The sequence below is a fragment of the Echiichthys vipera genome, assembly GCF_963691815.1.
Source record: "Echiichthys vipera genome assembly, chromosome: 2".
Lineage (NCBI taxonomy): Eukaryota > Metazoa > Chordata > Actinopteri > Perciformes > Trachinidae > Echiichthys > Echiichthys vipera.
In genome coordinates this window covers 20,472,970-20,498,030 of record NC_139827.1, presented here as the reverse complement: position 1 = coordinate 20,498,030, position 25,061 = coordinate 20,472,970, and positions in this window count along the sequence as shown.

The window sequence follows — 25,061 nt, the reverse complement described above, 5'->3', positions numbered from 1 at the left end:
CTACCTGGCTTTGCAGAGGATTCCTCCTAATTGAATGCATGGATGGCTGGAGAAATGGATAGAGTTTCAGGGCATACTAAGTATGCTTAAGCTCGTGAAAATTACAAATATATTCTATTGAATCCCAAGCAAATTCTTTTCAAAGTGTCAGTCAAATGCACACAAAATAAATATCAGCATGGCCACTTGTTGGGCAGAAGGTTAATATACAGAAATATACAGAAGTATTCTTTTACCGGATTACATATTTAACATTAGCACAAAACCTTTTTTGATCTTCTTCTACAAAAACTACCACTATTACTATTTATAAGGATAATAATGGATAGAAAATAAGTTTTTCTTTTTGTTAGTATTTCAGAATGCCCTTCTGTCAGGCTGAACAGTTATGTGTGTTTTTTTTTTTATAGACATCTGAAATTATAATGGTGCAATTTTCAAAATGAAAAGAGCCAGAATTTTGTTTGGAACTAACATAATTGATATCATTGTATCAAACTGTGTCAAGTTAAGGTTTAGGCCACTGACTGTTACAGCTCATCTCCCATAATAACACCTGTCAATGCAAATTCACTGAGCTGTTGCTAAACGATTTTAATTTTCAGATTATTATATAAAGGTATATATTTTCCTCAGATTATCAATTTTTGTGGATGAGGAGTTACATAATTTCATATTTAAGAACATGCATCTTATGAGAGGGAGGATTTTTTAACTTTGACCAAGTGGGTGTCTATGGACCTGTTTAAGCAAATCACAAGAAGACACCTTGACTTCAACCTTTGTCAGACTTAATGTTCCTTCTACTCTATTGTCCAATTAATGACGGTATGCCTTATCCTCTATTTGCTTGTAGCTGATGTGCTGTCACTTCCACCAGAGGCTGTCTGGGCTGTCAAAGCTTGGATTTATAGATTTGTCTCCTGCTTTCTCCTGGTATGAAGTCCCTGGACTCCGCAACATTCAGATTTAGAGTGATCTTCTGTTCTTTATTTTCTTCCACCAATGTTATTGCCCCACCAGAGCCAGTTTAGCCAAATTGGAAATTCACTACAGTGTATCAGGCATGTCTTGTGCTTTATAGAAAAAAGATGGCTTGAGCAGTCAAAGGCAGAATGAGGGAAATGTTAAATTGGCTGTTATTGATTTGTAAAACCAGATTTCTGCAACATTTCATTGAAACTGTTCTTCTAGATGGTTCTCCTGCCTCCTGTCTCTGATGCACTTTATTATCCATTACAAAATAACTCATCTGAATGTTGAAATTCTGTCTTGGCAAAGGATGACACATAATTGATCTACAGACAAGACATTTACTGCAGCTGGTTTTACCTAACAATTGGACTTCAATCATTTTGTAGCTAGTGAGTTCAATGTCTTGCTCAATTTGACAGTAAGAGTGCCTGTGGTTTTGACCTTTTACCTCTCCATTGTGTGATTGTCACTCTAAATACTAGGCAAACCTATTAACTGATACTCTTCACAGCACTACTCAGAGTTGTGACGCCTATTGATGAAGTGAATGGTAATGATTTCTTATTTTAGTACTCTTTTCCCCCAATATAACAGTATGTAGGTTTTATTCCATCATGCACGTTGCTCCACCACAGCCACCTTTTATCTCCCTTTAGTATTCACAGGAAATCAATCTGCTAACAAATACATGACTCTAGTGGTAGTAGAAATATTTTAACATCTTTATGGTGTAATCACTTGTTCTAGACTTGAATATGACTTTAAAACGATGAATGATCAGCCTTACATACATGATGAGAGCTGAGTCCAAAAGATATATGCAGGGGCTGAGAGCTGTCTTGTATTTTGTTTTTATTGTTGTTATTCATTAGGCTGTAATAAAAACTTGTAAAACAGTACCGCTTGCAAAAGTTAGCCAACCATTATTAGCTTCTCATACTGCCAAAGCCACAACCAGCACAAATTTTATAAAATATGACCCTTGTGTGAAACTGCTCCATAACTTTTGGCAGACACCAAAGCTACTTAATTACCGCTCACATAGTTGATTTAAGGAAAAGCTGCTCCATGTGTCCCATGTAAATGGCTACAATAATACTTACTTAAAGCATCCACACATAAGCCAAATAAAGAACTAATTAAGAGCTATTTAGAAAGAAATTGAAGCTGAAGTAAAGTGATGTTAAGTTGTTTGCTGGATCTCAGACACGAGGCTACTGGTTAGCAGAAAGCTCTCTTTCAAGTTATTAAGTTATTAAGTTATTAAGAGATGGGTATAGAAAGAGGCCAGGCCCACTTATACCTTTAAAAACAAGGAACAGCATGTTTAAATATATTCTGAAGGGCACAGGTAACCAGTGCAGGGAGGCTGAACTCAGGGGAGTACCCTGGCAGCTACGTTTCCAGTGAATATTGAGTTACAGTAATCTAACTGGCAGCAGACAAAGGAGTTTCTGCTGGAATGAGAGTAATGATCTAATCTTTGCAATGCTCCATATTGACAGATGGCTAATTTTATGTTGCTAAAATGGGAAGTGAAATTGAAATTGGATTCTAAACACACTGAATTATTTTTAATGTTACTTGAACCTTCCAAAATGTACACTGTTTGCAATAGACCATTGGTTTCATCATCCGACTGTTACTGGACATTTACGCTGTGCATGTGAGTTTGTTTACAGAGGAGAGGTTTGTTGGATTTATGAATGGAAATAATTGTCGGCACAACAGTAAATAGTAACATTGTGACTGTGTATTACTTAACCCACAATATAATCCTAAAGGGCCCTGGGGAACCTCACAAGTGTTTGTGGGCCTATATAAGTACACCCAACATAAATAAGCTTTGTTTACTTTACCATTGCTCTGCACTGTTAGGTTGGATTATGGTTTAAGTAATGGGAATTACTGGTTAGGGTCAGGAAGATCTCTGGGCTCAAAAAAGGAATATTTTTTTCTTTAGAAGTTTCTTAGTTTTCTCTGTGTTTCTAAATAATTTAATTTAGGAGAACATACAAATAACAGTAATAAAACACTTGCTTATTTGCACATCCAGCAGAACTGTTGAAATAGTTGCACTTTTCACACCAACATACCTCTTCCTAATACTGTACTGGTCAACTCTTTTCCTCTTTCCTCTGGTCAACTCTTTTCCTAGAGAGGGGCATTGATCTAAAACTGTAAACAGTTAACATCTCAGAAACAGGGAGGACCAGCTATGACGTTACAGAATTACGCATTCCTCAAGATCCTGCCCTTGTGTTCTCAAACCTCCTGTGACTCTGCTTCGTCATATGGGGACATTACATTTTTAGGGTTTGCTGCATTGTAACTTAGACCTGATGTCCTCGTACGTAGACACTCTTTGATCCCATCCATCTGCAGAGAAATCACAAAACATAGAGTAAATACGGTGGGCCTCAACAGCTGATCCCAAGTACAAAACAGTTTGTAGGAGTATGAGACAGCTCTGACGTGGAGAATCTGTATGATTGTGATGCTGATGATCCTGGTCGAACAATTAATCGCCAAAACCACCAGCGGGATATGACGTGCGTCAAAACAACCACCCCTATTATTTTCTATAGACAAAACCCCCCGCCACGACAGATGCCACAATCCTATTACCAGCTGACTTAGGAAAAGCCCTTTCTTTCCCCCAATTGGTCCCATTCGGGCTCTCGTAGCAGCTCTCTCTGCTCCGTCAGATGTATTTCCTCTATTAACCTCTTGCTGTCACTGCGGTTGTAGTTTAAGTTTATGCTATATATCATCAGAAAACAACTAAAAGAGCCCATATGGTATCTATGTTGGTTGAGCTGTTGCTTTCAAATCCAAATCTCACTGCTGAGATTATACATTTTGGTTATTGGTATTTTGTGTTGTGTTTTTTCATGTTTTGGATGTTGTCAATAAAGTTGAGGGGGAAAAAAACTAAAAAACATAGTATTCCCCAGACTGTGTGTGGTCTGCTGCCGATGACGTGCTGCAGAGCAACATGTCACGTGCCATCCCCTGCACTTGACGGCTTCATATTATTGTTACACACCTAAACTGAGAACTTTTTTTGTTGAACCACTTCTATTTCAAAGACAATACATATTTTTTTACGTCAGGTGGTCCTACTAACTCCAAATAGCTTTGAAAAATTAAAAATGCAAGCTTAGTTCCCAGGAAGTTATAGAGATTTTTTAGACTGTTTGTGTTTGTATTTATGTGCCACACAGCATTTCTTTTAAAGAAAATTTCAGATATATTGCACACAGCAGTGGCCCTTGTGAGTCTCCAACTCTTACCTCAGTGGCCATTGTGTAGTGTGTCTATTGCTTCATTTTGAGAGATAATGAATGGATGATAATAATTTGCAATTTCTTGTGTGAAGAATTCTATCGTATCATTCTGGGATGATGGCGTATGGTAAGTGGTATAACATGGAGGTTGATTCCTTTGCAGAAAGAGATCACACTGATTTAATAGGGGTCAACCTTGCTTTTGACTTGGATGTTTCATCATTGCTTTATTAATATGGTTGTAACAGCCACTGTTCCCCACTCATTTGGTTATTTTATGCCTCTTTGTAGCATTTATCTTTTCCATTTAGGACACTGGTGTGTGTTGCCAACACTATCTATGGTATGAGAGAGTAATTTCTTCATGCTTTTGAAGGATGAACAGTGCTTTAATTAATGGTTTAGTATAGTCATGTCTCAGGAGCAATAAAAATACTTGTTCTGTTTATCAAAGTACAAGTAAGAGTTTCAGAGTGCTTTTTTGACCTTGGAAACAGAAGTTGACAAAATTGTGACACCTTAAGATTTAAGTATCTTCTCTGGAGCTTTCAATTATATTTATTTGACCTCAGGGGCGGAGTGGGACACAAAAATCCACCAGGACAATTCTGACTGCACCGGCCCATAACGGGCCCAACCCATCCCCTCCACCAGGACAGGTGTGTGTGTGTGTGTGTGTGTGTGTAAAACTTGCGGTGCAGACTGTGATATGATGACACCGCCCCACTGAGGAGGAACTATGAAGAACTCAGCTCAAATGTTTTGCTAATTCTCAATAATGTCAAAGCTTGAGCTAACCATTTTCCTGTCAACTCACCTGCATCACTAGTTGACGCCTGGTTGTTTCGGAACCTCCGACCATTCTACATTAATTGATGAACAAAAAAACAAATTAAATCGTTGGCCATTTTATATTTGTGGTCATGAAAGTTATGTAACGTCTGAATAAAAAAAGTTAGATCAAGATAGGAGGCTAAACAAAAATCAGTAGGCTGGATTAAGTGAGTGTGACACTGTAGCAACCACGAGTAAGATGTAGAGACACAACAAGTGTTATATATAGTGGTTGAACTCTCTATATCTATGGTTTATAGAGATTTCTGAGATTTTCACAGGAATGTGCTTGGTTCTGAAGAGTTTTAACTCAATGGGCTGGTCATGAACATCACATGGCTGCACAGGCCAGTCTGCCGGCCGATTCACGGTAAATCGCCCGGTTGTCCTGATGGCCACTCTGCCCCTGTTTGACCTTCATCAGAAACTTCATCAGACAACTAGGCCTGCTGTAAAAGATAATGGTATATGTTCAGAAGCTTTGCAACTAAACTAGTAAGCCAGCATGGACTTTTAATCCAGTCCTTAAATTTCCTGGTTTCACTCCCTCTCATGCTTATCATAAGTGGTCAGGTATCTTTCTTTCACTCATTCGTCATCTAAGATTTTAATTCCCCAGTGCTCTTGTCTTGCTCCTGTATATCAATAGCCTTGTCACTCTCTCTGTCTCTGTTAATTGATTTCTATTGCATTTGTCTGCAATGAGTAAGAATAGAACAAATAATTCATTAAGCCTGTCTTAAGGGCATCCAATGTGACTATATGACCTCCGTATGATGAATATCCATGGGTAATATTTCAAGATTTTTAAATGCTTTAAACTTTCCAGCTGTAATAGTCTCATCATTTTTTCCTTAGACCGATTTAATCAGTACTTGTACAGAGAATATACAGCACCAGGGCACTGAGTGACAAATGACCACTGAAGTTACATTTATTATGAAATTTCTTGCCATGTTTGCCTGTTTGCAGCCAATCACAGAGCCAGCCTTCTTGATCAGTTTGTTGAGTCTGTTGGTGCAAAGAAAAGTACACTGGCCACCACAGACTGATAAAAGATCTCCAACATCTTGCTGCACACGTTGAAGGATCTCAGCTTCCTCAGGAAGTAAAGTCTGCTCGTCCCCTTCTTGTAAACAGCTTCAGTGTTAGATCTCCAGTCCAGTCTGTGGTTGATGGTAACACCCAGGTATTTGTAATTCTCCCCCGCCTCCACATCCTTTCCCAGAATGCACAGAGGTTGGAAAGCTGTCATCCTCTTCTTCCTGAAATCTATCACCATCTCTCTGGTCTTGCTGATGTTCAGCCGCAGGTGATTCTGTCCAGTCCACTTCACAAAGTTGTCTACAAGTGCCCTGTACTCCTCCTCCTGCCCCTCACTTATACACCCAACAACAGCCGATTCATCAGAAAACTTTTGCAGGTGACACGACTCAGTGTTGTACTGAAAGTCAGTGGTGTATAAGGTGAACAGGAAAGGAGACAGTACAGTCCCCTGTGGAGCTCCTGTATCACTAACCACCACATCAGACAGAACACTGCCCATACGGACAAACTGTGGCCTGCCTGTCAGGTAGTCAGTAATCCAGGAGATCATTGTGTCATCTACTCCCATCACCTGCAGCTTCTCCCCCAGTAGCAGTGGCTGAATGGTGTTAAAAGCACTAGAGAAATCAAAGAATGTGATTCTCACAGTACCTCCTCCACCATCCTGGTGCGAATGGGCTCGTTGAAGCAGGTAGATGACAGCGTCATCGTCTCCCAAGTGGGGCTGGTAAGCAAATTGCAGAGGGTCTAGCAGGGCTCTCACCTGCGGCCTCAGGTTGACCAAAACCAGTCTCTCCAGCACCTTCATGACGTAAGATGTGAGGGCCACTGGTCGATAGTCATTGAGGTCTGATGGTGACGACTTCTTTGGAACAGGAATCAGGCAGGAAGTCTTCCAAAGCACTGGTATTCTCTCCTGACCAAGGCTCAGGTTGTAGAGGTGTTGTAGGACAGGAGGCAGCTGGCTGGCACATGTCTTCAGGATCCTGGGGCTGATACTGTCAGGGCCTGCAGCCTTATGCTGGTGGAGTCTCTCCAGCTGTCTCCTAACCTGGCCTGCAGTCACAGTCATGCGAGGGAGGCTGCTGGTGTCTTCAGTGGAGGACGAGGAGGTGGAGGAGAAGGAGGCAGAGGAGGAGGAGGAAGAGGTGGAGGAGGAAGAGGTGGAGGAGGAGGAGAGGTGCTGCACAGGAGAGCTCACAGCAGGGGATTGAGGGGGGAGGGGAGGAAGCATTTGGGGCAGTGAGGGTGTGTGGGGGTCTGGAGGTGTCATGGAGACGACAGAAGGCTTTGAGCTGAACCTATTGAAGAATCTGTTCAGCTTGTTTGCCCTATCCAGGCTGCCTGATGACTGTCTTCCGCTCACCTTACACCCCGTGATCTGCTTCATACCAGTCCACACATCCCTCACATTGTTCTGCTGGAGTTTGGCCTCCAGCTTCCTCCTGTAGACTTCTTTACAGGTCCTCAGCATATCCCTGAGTTCATGCTGCACTCTCTTCAGTTCTTCCCTGTCTCCAGACCTGAACGCCTTCTTGTTAAGAAGGGCTTTCAGGTCATTGGTGATCTACGGCTTATTATTAGGGAAGCGGCTCACAGTCCGGGTTGGCATGGTGGTGTATTCATAGAACCTGATGTATTCTGTGATGCAGTCGGCTGTCCAGATCCTCTCCATGTGGCTCAACAAGTGCATCCCAGTCTGTCGACTCAAAGCAGTCTGACTTAGGGGTCAGCAGAACCAGGTTTTGGTCAGATCTTCCAAGAAGGGGGAGGGCTGTGGGACTGTATGCATCCTTAGCATTTGCATACAACAGATCCAGTGTGTTACAGTCTCTGGTGGGGCAGTCAACATACTGGTGAAATGTTGGAAGGGTTTTATCCAGTGAGACGTGATTAAAATCACCAGTGATGACAATAAATGCATTAGGATGCAGCGTCTGTATCTGGGCAACAGCGGAGTGGATGACGTCACAGGCCAGCGCTGCATCAGCTGAAGGAGGAACGTACACACCGATAATGATGGCAGACGTGAATTCCCGGGGCAAATAATAAGGCCTCATCCCCACAGTCAACAGTTAAATGTCCAGGGTACAGAGACGTTTCTTCACGTGAACATGCCCGGGATTACACCACCTCTCACTCACGTCCAGTACAATCCCTCCTCCTTTTTTCTTTCCGCTGCTTGACACATCCCTGTCCGTCCGAACAGTGCTGAAGCCGGGAATCGCCACGCTGTGGTCCGGATGTGTGAGTGAAGCCATGTCTCTGTGAAACACAACACACTGCACTCACGATATTCCCTCTGAGCCTTTATCTGCGCGGCGAGCTCGTCCGTCTTGTTCCCCAGAGACCTCACGTTTCCTATGACGATCGCCGGTACAGCCGGTCTGTGTCTCCTCCTCTTCCCCCTTCGTTTTACTCAAGCTCTGCAGCCACGGCGTCTCCTCCGTAGCTCCTTCAGGACCTCAGGTCTGGCTCCAAGCAGCAGTTCAGGTTCACACAGCGCAATCAGCTGGTCGCGTGTGTAAACAATGCGCTCAGTGATGCGCTCCTGACCCTCCGTTGTTAGGGTTAGCAAAACCATCACAAAAACAAAAACATCAAAAAAAGTGCCGTGAAAGTTAAAAAAAATAAAGATGTTCGTCCTCTCCCAGTCTCCGGAGAAGAGTTGCCAAAAGTTGAGCAAAAACCAAAACACAAACACAACAAAAACTTTTTAAAAACTTAAAAACCCACGGGAGCGGCTGTTACAGGCTGCCACCTAGTACGGCGCCATAGCAACATTACATTATGTGCACAAAACCACGTCCACCTGACCTTTCTCATTCATACAACTCTGTCAACCACAGCCCAAGAATCAAAACACTTCCCTACAAAATATCGCTCATACTATTTTTATCATTATTATTATTATTATTATTATTATTATTATTATTATCCCCACCTTCATTATTTGTGAGCAGTAAGTGTGCCAGGGCTGACGTCAAAACCCGGAAGTTTAGCATCATGCTGGTTAGGGTAATCTAGGGTGACCAGACGTCCCCAGTTTCTGGGGACAGTCCCCGTTTTCAGTGACCTGCCCCCGGCTACTGCTGTCCCCGGTTTTTACTGTGACTGAAAGATCCAAAAAGGGAATATAAAAAAGATAAAAAATAAATAAATGTTGACCAAACAACACGTATAGTTGCGTACACTATGACTCACACAGGCTAAAGCCACAGCAAGCCCAGAGCTCAGAGCAGAATGCCCATATTTATGGTATTTTGATTGATGGAATAGCTGCGTGGTAGAATATTATTTTCCCTTCAGGAGAGGCAGCTACAGGTACAAGATTATTTCATGGATTTCATGCAGCCATTCATCCAGTTAAAGTACACACAATGAAATATCTGAAACGCCCAGGAGAGGTTTGTCCTGTCTTTGGGTTTTTTGTCTTGTGAATTTCCTGTTTTATTTTGAAAGATAACTCTCCTCTGGTTCCAGGTCACTTGCCCTTCCTCTTTGGTCACCGGCCTGACGTCATTTCCTGATTCCCAATTGCTTTCACCTGTGGTTCCCTTCCCTCATGTGTATAAAGTCTGTGTCTTTCCCCCTGTTCTGTGCCAGATTATTTAGTACCCTGCGTTGAATGTATCCAGCGTTTTGTTCCACAGTCTTGTTCATGCTCTTGAGATCTTTGTTTCATTGTTCAGGTTTTTGTTCTCCTTGTTTTGGTCCAAGTAAGTTTTCCCTTATTGAATTCTCTTGTGATTTTGTTTTTTCCTCCAGGTTGGAGCGTCTTTATTTAGTTAATTATTTTGTTCACTTTGTATTTGTTTATTCCTCCTGTACTGAGCGTTATTATTTTGAGATTTATTTGTTAACTTTGCCTTTTGTTTTTTCCTCCTGTGCGGAGTGATTTTTTTGTTTGTGGCTTTTTCCCTGTGCCACGTCCCAGTCGTCAAGTTAATAAATTCAGTGTTGATCCGCAAACCTCCGCATCTGAGTCCTCTTTCCTGCCTGGGTCTGACAATATCACTGCGTTGATAGGCGAACTTCTAAGTGTTACTGTTTCTCATCTGTGTTATATGTTATTTAACGTTTGATTTAGATGTGCATTTATTATCTACAATACATGTGATAAAACAGATCTGTTATTATTGCTAACATTATTAGCAGCGATGCAACTAACTACTCTTACAGCACACAGTTTTATTATTATGACATTTCAGTGTCACTATAGCTCCTTAGAGGTAGTTGGTAACTTGTCTGAGTTAAAACCACTAAATAAAACCACCACAAATGTATTATAAACTATTCATCATGACCTTGTGGCAGCCTGTCAGTGTCAGGGATAACCACTGATGCCACTAGAGTCTAAAGCGTTACTATTTCGAAATCAGTAGTCAGATTAAAGTTACTTATCTAAGTCACTGTATGTTACTGTGCATGACAGACCCACCTCTTCATTGTGTATATTCTTGAGCAGAGTTGTATTTGCTCTGACAAGAGGTCTTCCTCCAATCGCGTCCGCATGGATAAAATGCTTTGACCTAACAATCTTTAGAATAATATTCCAATAGCAGCAGGGTGTACTAAAAGTTTAAAAAGTCTTCCTTTCATAATGGGTAGGCTACATATATAAGAATCCCATTATGGCCTTTTTAACATTTTATTCTTCACAGACTAAGGCAAGCCAGTGAAGCCACATAGGCCTACATTTCAGACCTATCAGAAAATTAAAATTATGACTAGAAACAGTAACAATACTAATACATTGAATATATTTTTACATTGTTAGGTAAATCAGATGTAAGGTATTTTGGCTTTCATTTGTCATTTTTAATTGATTTATTTTAAGTTAGGGACCATTCACAATAATACATTAATATTGTACAACAAGAGGAGATACTGTATGTCATGCCAGGCTGTAGCTGTTTGCTATTTTCCACCCACATTACGGAAAACTGATTCAACCACCTTAAAACCATATATTTTCTAAAACCACATACCCCAGGTGGTATATGTATATCACCTACTGTGACATTTTCTATTTAAAACTTTTCCCCAAATCTTATGAAAATCGTCTGGTGTAAGGAGGAGGTCTTAGTTTGGGTGAAGTGTCTGGCTGATACCAGTTTATAAAAGCTGATTTTATGGATGTTCTTGGTCTCAGCCGTTTTAGTTTTTCAAAGACAAAAACACTACATGTTTTTGGGGTTTTTATGCCTCTGCACCGAAAATATACCTGAATTTTGTCTCAGAAGTCTGGTCACTTTAGCATAATCCAAAACGGATTATGTCAGAAAATAAGAACTGTGACTCCCGTTTATACTTACACGTTTTGTTCAGTCAATCTCCACATTTGAATATCTTTTTATATTATTATTATTATATATATTATGTAATAGTCTGGGAATCAGCCAATCAGCAAATGAAACTTCCGCATTGCTCTGCGTCGTTGGGATGTGTTCACGCTCAGCACAACGATTGAATGGAGCGGAGCCTCTAGAGTTTAGATTCTCTCCCTGAGCCCGACCCCGACCCAACCCGAACCGGGCCTATATTTTCCACAGGCCGGGCCTTTGATCGAGCACTTGTTTGTTTTTCTTTCTTTATTGGCCTAATCTGATATATATATATATATATATATATATATATATATATATATATATATATATATATATATTTATCAGAGTAACAAATGTGTGCAAGGTTGCACAAAGTAAAAAAAAAGTTTAAAAAAAGTTCATGTCGGGCGGGCCAGGCTGGACCGAATATGTACGGGCTCAGTACGGGTCGAACTGCATTTTGTGGGCCTGATCTAACCCGGTGGGAACACAAGCAGCACGTCAACGTCTTTTTGCAGCCTGGAGCTGAAATCAAATGCACCCCTTCTGCTGCGATCAGCTGAACCGACTCACCACTGAGCTTCAATAGAACTACATTGATTTTATACGTATGCCGCAGCCTATTCATGGTGTTACAACATGTTACAGGGGTTTTAGCCGATTCTGTCCTCTCTGGGAGGGACCATTTTGTCACTGCCAGTAGGGGGCTAGAGTAACTGGTTACCATGGTAGCGACCAGCCCCTCAGCGGACCTGTGGTCACAACCACTAGGGGCGACAATGGTTGCGAAAACAACGTTTAAGTGTTTTTCTCGAATAAATCATCAAAGGGCTCCTTCTCTTTGGATAGTATTTGGTAATCGACTTGAATGGAGCAGCTGGTACCGGGGCCCGTAGGTACGTAAGTCTTTTAAAACACTCTTTTAAACACAACAGTAAAACAGTTTTGGCTGTCAGTATGAAACATACAAATAAAATCAAAAATCAAAACATATAAAAAGAAATAGGGGCGGCACGGTGGGGTGGTGGTTAGCACTGTCACCAAACAGCAAGAGGGTTCCCGGTTCAAATCCTGTCTGGGGCCCTTCTGTGTGGAGTTTGCATGTTCTCCCCTTGTCGGTGTGAGTTTTCTCCGGCTTACTCCCACAGGTGTGTATAGGGGTGTATCCCGCCTCGACCCGATGTCAGCTGGGATCGCTTCCAGTCCCCCTGTGACCCCGATAGGGACAAGCGGTTGAAGTTGGATGGATGGATGGTTGGATAAAAAGAAATACTGCTGCAATTCTCCAATGATTAAAATACTTTTTATTCATATTTTATCTTTAGGTTATGGTATTTGCCCGTTCTGAATTCCCAGGTAGGGGTTGTTGAAATAGTATCCGGAGCTGGGTTTGCACCGCTTGTTTTGTTTCACAGCTACAGTGATAGTAACACCTGGATGGTGGCCTTTTAAATGAGTGTGCATGTTCGTAATTAACCTGGAATCCGAAGTTTTCCCACACTTGGGATTTGAATGACAGGGGGATGTCTGCAAGCTCCGGTTTCAAGTTGTTCTTCAGCACGCAGTTTTCTCTCTGTTCGCTACCCTTCCAGCCACATAGCCGCGCTTGCGGGGCGTCCTGTGCTACGTATGCTACAGCCTGCTCTTCTACTCTCTCACCGACTCTCACTCGCTGGCTGCTGCTGCGCACCATGCTGCGCACATGCGAGCCGAGCCAGGGGCTAAACGGTCCAGGGGGAACTCTGACAAGTTTTAAGTTCAGTTTCGGCCCCTGGCACTTTTGTGCTTGGGCCCTAATAATTGAATCAAAAACAATAGGTTTTCTTGCACTTTCAGTGCAAGGGACCCTTTCGGCCCTGGCTCTTTCATGCTTGGGCCCTGAATATAACATTTTTCTGACGTTTGCAGCGATGCACAATGATGACATTTTGTCTGCCGAGCGGGGTGTTTTAACAGTGTGCAACCACTTTCTCACGTCAGACAAATGCACCTGACACAGTCCAGCCTCACTCAATAAATTACATGATAGATTAATCAAAAGCCCCCCTTTATGACTTTTGTAGAAGAAGAAATGAAATGTGCTGGATCAGAGTTTCGTTATGTGGGTTAGTTTCCTGAATAAGCTCTTACATACTTTTTCTCATATAGCTTAGGCAAAAAAGACAAAGGATATTCTGGTGCACAGTAGCAATATCTGTGAGCTGGGCTGTACATGGGAATATGATTTGAAATTGAAAGGCCTTTTTGAATTAAGTACACTAAGGATGGGAACAACACATCATTTTTAGAACACCAATCTTTGCAGCAAAGATCTATTGCAAAGTGCAGCCTACTAAATGGATGCAAGGCTCTATGTGTGTGTGCATGTGGTGAAGCAGTCTTTAGTGATCTTTCTCTCAAAACACATCAAAGTAAAGCAGAGGCAATGGCAATGTCTCTGCATCATGCCCGATAAGGGGAAGTTTCCATTAAGTCGCTTTGCCTCACAGGGATTAAAGAAAAATCTCTCCCTTCCTCCTCTTAAAATGGTTCCCGAACGATTCCCTATTTACGATTCTAACGCTTTTGTGCTGGTGGTCCTTCTTTTACACCCTTTATTTGTATAGTGACATCTCTTTTTCCACCGCCCCACTTTAAACTCTAGGTCTTTATTTGTTTGTTGCCACAATTCGCAGCATGAAACTAATGTCTGAGTGTCACATTTGTGTGGCAGATGTTCAAGATCTGGCGCGTCGTTAAACCTGGGCATTTGGGGCTATAGCCCCAGCTCTCTTGGAAATAGCCTGGACCTCTGTGCCTTGGCCTGTCACGATAACAAATTTTGCTGGGGGATTAGTTGTAAATGTCAGCTGGGATTGGCTCCAGTCCATCCACAGATGCTCGATAGGATTTAGGTCAGGGCTCTGACTAGGCGACTCTAGGACATTCACCTGTCCTTTAGCGACTGTGTTGTTTTTATGGCAGTGTGTTTTGGGTCGTTGTCATGTTGTAAGGTGAACCACCTGCCCATTTTCAAGTGTGTAGCAGGGGGCTGCAGGTTTTCCTCAAGACTTTGGGTGTACTTGGCAGGATCCATTTTCCCTTCAATCTGACCAATTGCCCAGTTCCTGCTGAAGAGAAACAAGCCCACAACATAATGCTACCACCACCATACTTCACTGTAGGTATGGTGTGTTGTGGATGGAGTGCTGTGTTTGATTTCGGCAAAACATAGCGCTTAGAATTCAGCCCAAAAAGTAAAATATTGGTCTCACCTGACCATATAACCTTTTACCACATAGCATCAGAATCTTCAATATTATTTGGCATGCTGAACGATACTCAGCGTGACATATTTTCAGAAGAGGCTTCTTTCTTGCCACCGTTCAATACATATAGAACTTGGAAAGTTGCATAACCAACTGATAAAAGGCACCGTGCACGCAATGAAGCTGGCAGCAGCCACACGTTACAGGCAGAGTCTGTGTAGCAGGTACAAAACCCTGTACACCCTATACATACACTGCGCCTCCGTTCCTGTTTAACTGTTAGAAGATGTCATGCAAACAGCAGTGTCAAAGTCAATAAAATTGTAATAAAAAACACACACAACTGAAACAATGAATAAAATGGATGTAAACAAAATTAATCAGATGGTTATGCTTCAGGTGGAGATGTAGGTTTGTTGTAACGGCACGTTTAGTTGCTTTTGTTTCGTAACAAATGTGACATACCAGTGCATTCAGGTTAAGTGCTTTACTGTAGTCATTCTGTTGGAATCCAAAGTGTTCCCACATGGCAGCTTTGAAACCAATTTAATCTGAACTAGCGTGTTTGCTACTCACGGGGCTCTAATGCTGCACTCTGATTGTTATGCCAGGGTTCCCCTCTTCCCACACAGACATCGTGCAGGTGACTGGCACGACACATGACGAGGGTAGGGGTCAGAAGAAACTGAGTGAAAACTCTTGTTATCCAGTCTCTCTGATGGAGAAACACAAGGAAAAATGGATAATGTTAATGAGCTCATTAGAAGTTATCTTGCGATTAATCGATTCATTGCTTATCGCTAAAGGCCTCTCTGTGGCGTCTAATATTAATTTTAAGAAGACATAATGATGATAAAAATAGCCTAGTAGATAGCCCTACAGTAGACTTTTATGTGGTTGCATTAGCAGCAGTCACAGATGCACCATTGTAGCAGTGAAAACCGCAAGTGTCCACACTAATGCGATAACTTCAAAATCCAACTTAAAGCAGACTGACTTGCCGGTGTTTCGGTTTAATGACTGACTCTGTTAACTGGGGACTTTCAGCTGAGTGCCTTTAGGGTTGCCGTAGTGACTGCAGATGATGAAAACAGGATTGTGTTTTTAAGAGAGATACTCATAGACTGTATAAAAAGGAGATACATTTTACTACACCGGGATGACAGGTACGTGGCTGGTGGCACACTGGGTTAATCTCTCGACTTTTATTCACTAAATTGGTGAATAAAATTATACGCACACGTGTTTACACAAGCACGTTTCAAAGACAAATAGATTAATTTAGAAAATTAATTAGAGATGGATATTATCAGGAAGAGCAACTTGTGCTCTACCTGTTACCTTAACAACAAGCAACGTACAAAAAGCCACTGACACATTTCCTCAAACAAAACTATAAAGACTGATCAGGTAGGTAACATTGTGTTTAACATTGTAATGAAAAACTAAACATAGAGGCATTCACGAGGACAGCTACACATTCTCTTCCTGTTATTAACATCTACCGTCACTACGCAGATTCTTTTCACTAGTTAAACCCAAACGGTCAGGAGAGAAAATGTCACTCGGGTCAGTGATGTCTTCTAGATTGCACAGTTTCAGGAGACCTGCAGTGAATTTAACCTGTTCCACTTCACATTGGGTTGTCCATGACTGTGTTTATGAAGCTATAACATTAGGCTGTTCTATTGTCTCATTCTGGCTGCTGGTGTCTGTGGTGACCTTTCTTATCCATAAGAAACATTAACCTACTCACCATTGGTCTTTCATTTTCTTCTCAAACTACAACATAATTGCATGTTCATCGGCCCAATTTTAAATATTTCTCGGGAGAGAAACCTCCGAATTCCCAACTGAAGAGGACTCTAACTTTGGGCTACAGCCCCAAATGTTTTCACTGGATAGCGACGCCTGTTCAAGACATTTCACAGCATTTGGCTGACTAAGTAAGAATCTTTACACGGCTTTAACAAACAATACCTGGTTCATGTACTCACATGCACTCCTGGTGATTCACAGCAGACACAATAATGAAAGTTATAGAATAGTCCATAAAAGACGGGAAAACGGACATTGAAATTTTTGCAATAATCATAAAAATGCCATTTCAACTCTCATTCTGGTTGTGTCACCTAGACATAGCCTTTACTTAAAGATGACCCCATGGGTACCCACAGTTCTTATGAAGAATCACAGCATCAAATGTGTGATGTCAAGTGGTAAGTGATTCAGTGCACCTAGCTCCTCAGAAAGCTATGATTAATAGTTGTCTTACAATGCTAGCCAGCAGGGGGAATCAGATTTTCACTGTGCTACTGATCATGGTTCCCGTTGTGCAGTGACACACCTTTTGATCTGTAGTATTTACCTGACAAGATCTCAATTTTCTAATAGTGCAAGCCATCTGCCATCTGCCAGCCTATTGTTTGTTAATTTAAAAGGACAATGCGAGTTGATCAACAGGGAGAAACATATGGCCATACTTGTGCAGCTGAACATAAAATGCACTGGATTTTAAATTGTACCCATACTCCTGACACACTCCACTTATTTAACCCTTTAATGCAAACAGCCACACCAGCATGACGATTCTAGTAGCCAACATATGTCTGCATTAAAACAATCTGAAAAAACAATCGGGTCTCATAAAAATTTTGCTAGGATAGAAGACACTTCTCCATATCAACCACTGTTACAAGTTACAATCTTGAATATGTGCAAAATGAAGTCGATACATTTTGTGGCAGACTGAAAATCACAGACAATACATTCTGAAATAATGTCCCCCTAAACCTTTTGCTAGGAAAGAAGAAAGTTCTCAGTATTTACCAACATTACTAGTTTTGATCATAAATATATGCAAAATGAAACACTGTAGGACAGCATCTGTCTGTTTTAGATAGGCTACATTTTGTAGCAGTCTGAGAATGTCATAAAATACAGCCTGAAAGAATATGTGTCCCCATATAACTTACTCTTAGAAAGAAGACACTCCATAATTACCAAACTAGTTATGACTGAAATATGAGCAAAATTAAACACTTGATGGTTTGATATATCTGTGCATTTTACAGAAAGAATACTTTTTTTTCTGAAAATCACAGAAACTATAGTCTGAAAGATTTTTTTGTTCCCCCTATAACTTTTGCTAGGGAATAAGAAACGCCTCAATATTTACCAACAATACTAGTTATGATCTGGGGTCCGTTTCACAAAGCAAGTTAAGTGAAAACTCTGAGTCTGTTAACCCTGAAATGAGGGGAACTCTGAGTTTTCCGTTTCACAAAGGGAGGTAACTCAAACCAAAGTAAGAGGGGTAACTCTAGCCTGTTTCACAGAGAGAGGTAACTTAAACTCTCGGTCAGTTACCATGGTAACATGCTCTCTGAACATAACCTGGTCGGGACCAGGTTTTTCACAACAAACCTTGAGTTTCTCTCTGTCTCCGCCCTCTTTCAGCCACACACGGTGTTTGATTTCCTCATTCATTCAGTTAGCAGGCGAGTTTTGGCGTAGTACAGTTCTGTCGTCTGTTTTTTCAGAAAATCATTGCAAAAATCAGTCATTATAAGTTATGTTAGGTGGTGACTATTTCCACTACCATTGCATGTCCTTTTGATAATGATCTCATGGATGAAGGTGCAGGATTACTGCGCAGAGAATGGAGGAGATGATTATCAAACTATTGATTATAGATGTTCTTGCATTTCCAGGCAATTATCTTTTTGAGAGGTACAGTTTCACGTCACAGTCCATCATTTACATACACAACCTAATCCGTCCCCACATTTCCAACATTAACAACCAAAGTCATGCTCTCACATCCCAGCAGATATTGCGTGTTGCCCTGCGTTTTTTGCAAAATGGAGTTTTTTATACAACGTATAAAACAGCCACTTACGGTAATATTTACTTTACAATGTAAAACATTGAATGAGATTGTACAGAGGTTTTACCTGTTTAAACATTTTTTTTATGTTTCATCTTAAGCTGCTGCCAAGTGCGCATTCTCCCCCGTGGGACTGCACCTAAATCAAATAAATGAATAGGCTACCACTCAAGCAGTTTTCCCTGTGATATTATCGTGATTGCAAAGGACTACATTTAAACTTACGCATTGACCCGAGCAGCAATGTCCTCCCGCGCCGTCTCCCTGTCTTTTGCTGCTGCAGCGGTGTTACACTTTCTTCTAAAAATGCGCTCAAACTCACCGCATGAGCGCATTAATATTTCTAATTCCAGTGGTAGCGTAGCCCTCCTCTTCCCCGTTGCCATGGTGACTCGTCGAATCAGGGCTCCATTGATGCTGTCTTTTTATACTTGTGGTGCACGCGCTTAACTCCAGGTCAAACTACTCCGAGTTGATCAAACTAACGCAAATCTGTTGTTCTGGAACCGAAATATCAGAGTTTCCTATTTCAGAGTAGATCAACTCAGAATTCAGGGTTAGACTCAGAGTTTGTTGAACCTGCTTCGTGAAACGGACCTCTGAAATATGTGCAAAAATAAACACTAGGTGGAAGGACATCATCTTTATGCTTTAGAGTGTGGAAACATTTTGTAGCAGACTGAAAATGTCAGAAAAATAAACCCTTAAAGAATGTCTCCACCTATTGCTAAGAAAGAAGAAACTTCTCCATATGTACTAACTTTACGATCTGAAATAATGTAACATTACTTGCCAATGGCAACCTGGCAACTGTTGTAGCAGCCACACAGCCTGCCAACATGTGAAACTGTGAAACATCTAGAGATTCGAGGTCTTGACTTATTGACATCATAACAGTGCTTTCACTACAGTTTCAATTTAGATAATGTCAGACAATAAAACATATAAATATCCACATTAACTCAACTGTTTTTGAAAGTAAAAACCCTATCTAAAATCTAGTGTTTCAGAATAGTAGGACAGAATCTCAGCCCCTCCTTTCGAAAACAAATACAAATAACATTTGTAATGAAATGAGACATTATTATTCATGGCCATTATCATAGTGTACAGTGTAGAAAGGCAGGCAGCGCTTCAGCAGGATCCTCAGCAGCAATAGTCTTTGTGTGGACTCCGTATTCATGCATGCCGCAGCAGTTCCTGCGAAGTTCACAGTCATGCAGGCTGTGTGGCCCCGGCATCAGCCCTGAACACAGTCTGAGATGAACAAACTTGTGGAGTGTGGTAATGTTCCATTAAAAATGAATCACTGTGGAGGGGTGCTCTTTGTGGTTTAAAACTGTTTGGTAACCACTTGATGGGGCCTAATGCCAAGAATTTGTCTTGTTTTTCTCATTGTGCTGCTTCAATCATTGTAAGCATGGTCTGTGTTAATCTGAACCAGGTAATAATCACATATTTTATATCATCAAATGTTATGACATTAAATAAAAGGCATTGATCCAAAATTCATCACCTCATTGCTTCACCACAAAAATGAACTAGACAAAAAAGAATTAAATTCAAAGCCAACCTAATTGTTTTCATGGACTGCTCTATCCATGTTTTCAAATCTGCAAGGAAAGCAGTGACTTTAGAGAAGATCATCATCTTTATGTCTTTCCTTCATTTACTGTTCATGGCTCATTAGGGAAACATATCACCCATACTGATGAGATTAAAGGTATAAATCGAGGATTGGTCATATTAAAGTTGAGTTCTACCTTTTATATGCCTACTTATTTTCTGCATGAGACAAGAAAGTCTTAAAAAGTTTATAGAGTGAGGAGGTCATGCATTGCAGCAGTTTTCAGTTAGTTTAAAAAGTTCAAATTAATTGGAATGATATTAGTTACAGAATGGCCCAGTCACGAAATGTGAATGTGTGTCCAGGTTATTCAAGGAAAGCCAATACTACCACATAAATGGAATAGTCACGGAAAGACAGACAGGACAGTGCTGAGCTTTTTGGCCGCTACCACATTGGTAATACCTAGGGCTGCCCCCAAATCGTCGACCAAAGACTGGTCGACCAAAAAATCATTAGCATTACAAAATTCCATTGGTCGATTGATTGCAGGAAAAAACAAGAACATTTGGAGCTGTTTCTTGTCAAAGTTAAGCGAAAGTCTATGTTACTGAAGGCTGGAGGGCTTTTAATTTGAAGGGCCAGATACAGGCAAGAAAAACTTGTCCACGACGAACATGACCTACCACCTTAAAACATGTAAGTAACGTTAGCCTAGCCCATGGTGGCCCGTTCCTTGCCAGTCTCCTTGCTGGCAGCAGACTTATAGCGTGTGGCTGTGCACATTTGTAAAATAACGGTTATTAATTATGTTGAATTATGTTATTCAGTCGCTGAGGCTATATAGATATACTGTATATATATATATATATATATATATATATATATATATTTATATATGCATCAATTATTCGACTAATCGGTCTAAATGACGACCACTGGTCCTTGGTCGGGGGCAGCCCTAGTAGTACCATTAAAACTAAACTGAATCCTTGGTGATCTATTCCGAAGAAAGAGCCTTGGAGGTTGGCCTGGAGACTAATGGTCCCTTGGATAGTCTCGGCTTCATTCACTATGTGTAATGGTGGTACCACACAGCCACTTGAGAATTCTGTTGAATGACAGTTGCTTGCGTATTCTCCTCCCCTCATGACCAAAAGTTTGATCACTGTCAGCAGTGCGAGTTGCAAGGGAAATGGAACTGCCCGCCTCTTCACCGGACTTCTCTAGTTCCAAAGGGCTTCAAATTCATCCAAACTGATTTTGACTTTTTGAAAAAAGAGACGGCCTTAATAAATGGGATCAGGATGCAGAGTCACAGTTTAACACACCTCTCTGCGCTGCCCTTACCACAAGCGCACAGCAAGCATAGCTGCAGTCTAACAAAACTCTCTGCGCGCTCTGTGGATCACTTTACAGCTCAGTATCCGTTACAAACGCTGTGTGCCCCACGATCATCTACATAAATTAAATCAAAAACAAACAGCAGAGGAGCTACACAGAAAAACTTGATACAAATCAACACCAAATCTGCGATAATGCAAAAAAATCAGAAAATAAAATGTGGACTTTAAAACATCAGATCTCTGTCATCTAAAGCTGTATTAATAAATGATTTGATATCAGAAAACCATATTGATGTACTCTGCAAAGATTTTCCAGAGATTCTCTATGGGGTTTGAATCTGGACTCTGGGCTGGCCATTTCATTGTTTCATTGCTTAACCTGTTTTGCAGTGTGACAGGGGGCATTGTCTTGCATGAAAATTGCAGGCTGACTGGGAGACAGTTGCAGTGAAGGTATTGCATGTTGCTGAAGGAGGTTCAAATAAATATTTGCATTCATCCTGCTATGTAGCTGTGCAAGAGGCCCAACTCATGCTGCAGAAAACATCCCAAAACCATGATACTTCCTCCTCCAAATTTAACAGACTTTTAAAAAACATTTTGGGTTCAGGCTTTCCCCAGTCGAACGCCGAACATAATGTCCCCATCAGACACAAATAAACTGAATTTGCTCTCATCAATGAAGTGCACTCTGGACCAGTTGTCCTCTGTCCCTTTGGCCTTCATCTTGACAACCTTCTGTCACATGGTTTCAGTCACCTTAGAGCGGGTTGCCATCTTGCGAAGTAACCAAGAGAGCTGCCAGATGAATGGGGTGTGTCCAACAATTAAGTAAATTGTCACCAGGTGCCAGATTAACACCAATAACTGGGAAGTATCTGAAAGTGTTTAGTCTCTAATTTTGTTAAATTTCTATCAAATTCTGAATGATAAAAATAACAGTATTTCAGAATAAATCAATAATTAATATTGTTCTCTAATTATGATCTCCACTGTATATTGTATTCAACCCAGAGTTGCAGGTAGCTAAAAGTCTAGGAGGTAATTTAATTAAGGTAAAATAATAAAATCCTAATTTCTAAGGCTTTACTGTGATTTTCATAATAAAGTGCCTTACCTTACCTGTGCTGAATATAAATGGTTGCCATTTCAAAAGCTATCTTTTGGCTTCCTAAACTCAGGATATTGGCCCATCCTAAACCCAAACCAAGAAAGTAGAAAGGAAAATTATTTACTTGTTTCAACTTGCAGCAGGCACCACAATTACCTCAGTGGAGATTTAGTGACTAGATGTGAGGGAGTCAACATCACTTAAATAGTCTATTGGCACATGGAAAGTTCTTTGTGATATTATGAATACTTGTGAAAGGAGATTTGCCATTGTTTTAAAATGGTAACAATGCTTAAGACCGGTGGCTAACAAAATTAACTTTCATTTAAAAAGTCATCTTTTTTATCCCTAATAAGGTTGTTACAACACCAAATAACAACTAATACCGATGAAAGTTACCCAGAGTGATTTGTCCCTCCTTATTCCTCCTGTTCCATATGTTACAATTTCATGGACAATGTCTGTAAACTAAGATCTTAGATGTTTCAACACCATTTTCAAATACATTAGAAGGTTATGACCAAATATAAGACCTTCCCAACCCCAACCTGCCAGTTGCATGAGAGTAAAATCCTTTACAAGCAAAATACTGTCACTTTGTCAGCCTTTACTGCACTTTCTTGAAAATCAAAGCCATGTGTGGATCACATCTACTGACAGCATCAACAGCAGCAGAAATAGATTGCAGTCAGTCACTACTGCAGTTGCTTCATATAATAATACAATGTATAATTACTTTTCTACATACTAGAAGTAATTTCCATCAAGATCTATATAGAACAGGAGTGCATCTTGTGTTTTATGGTGCAATTGACATAAAAAAGCTGTTGGGCAGTGCAAATTAAAATCTGTTTCCCAGAACATTAAGAGAGGCTTTGAGACCCATCAGTTAAACACAAAGTGTTTATATATATATGCTTGCTTACATGACTTGTCATCATTAAAAGAAACAAGGTGAAATGATTGGCCATTTTTATTGTAAAAACGTGCATGTCCTGTACATAGAAAGGGCAGCCTCAGTTGATTTTTTTTCTGCGTTTGGTGATGGATTTGAAAAGAAAAATTTAATAAACTATTAATTTTGTTTCTTAGTTGTGTATGTTTCATATACCAAAACACAGAAGGGAGATCTGGAGCTGGAGGGGGGCACACAACAAAAACCCTATGATATTTATTCTGTAAATCCTTATGGTTCAGAATGTTTCAGCATCAAAAACGGTTTAGTATTATATTGCACATATAAGTTCGCATGGCTATTTCATCATTTGTATCTCTTTTTTATCAAGTCTTTCAATTCCTAATAAGTCATTGGAGAGACAAAGGCAGACAAGTTAAAACTGACAGAAGTGATGAAACTATGTTGCATGGTGCAGTGAAACTACTAGGCTCTCTCTTTTGTCCATGAATTGAGTGTCTGCTTACACCTGGAGTGAGGAAAATTTACGTACTTTGACATATAATGGTTGTTTTTCAGAACAGTTAGGGAGTTAGGGATGGAGAGCAATAAATAAGGACTGATGTGACATATCTTAAAGGGAGGCTTCATGAAGCAGTAATGACTGGATTAATGTACAGTATAAAGGTAAAATATTTCATGACTTTGAGTCCTTCCCCTTTTTTTTAAGGAACATGGCATTGGGGGAATCTGGGCCTTTGTTCTCCATCCTGTATTTTCATTGGAAAAACAAATACTACTACAACCACCAAGAAAATGTGAAAATTCCTCTGTTTACTCACACTACAGAGCTTGATCTCAAAATCCAATTCATTTTCTTATAAGCAGGGCAAATCCTAAAACAAAGAATGAAGGAGAAAACCCATTTTGCCTCACAACACCACTTGCAAATATACTCACTTTGGCTTGTTTGAATAATTAAACTCATGACCATTTATGTCTGGGTCATGTTTATGTGGAGAGCTATAGAATTAAGGAGTGTATGTTCTTGCTGATGCTATTTGCTGAATAATTAAAGAACTACTGTGCGCTGTCTACATTGCTTATTGCTTATTTATTAAGGCCCAGCACCAAAATAACTCTAAAGTCTTTATAGAACTGTAACCAGTGTACTTTTTTAAGCATGCTGTTCTAGTATATAGCAGTACATTTTGACAAAAACAGACTGACAGAGAGACACAACCATTCACACCTACGGGCAATTTGGAGTCATTAATTAACCTAACACGTGCATGTCTTTGGACTGGGGGAGGAAACCTGAGAACCCGGAGAAAACCCACGCAGACACGGGGAGAACATGCAAATTCCACACAGAAGGGCCCCAGCCGGGATTCAAACTAGAAACCCTCTTGTTGTGAGGCGACAGTGCTGACCACCGTGTCGCCCAAGATTAAACATACTGTACAAAATACATGACAAATACATAATAATAATAAAAATAATAATAATTATAATAATTATAATAAAAT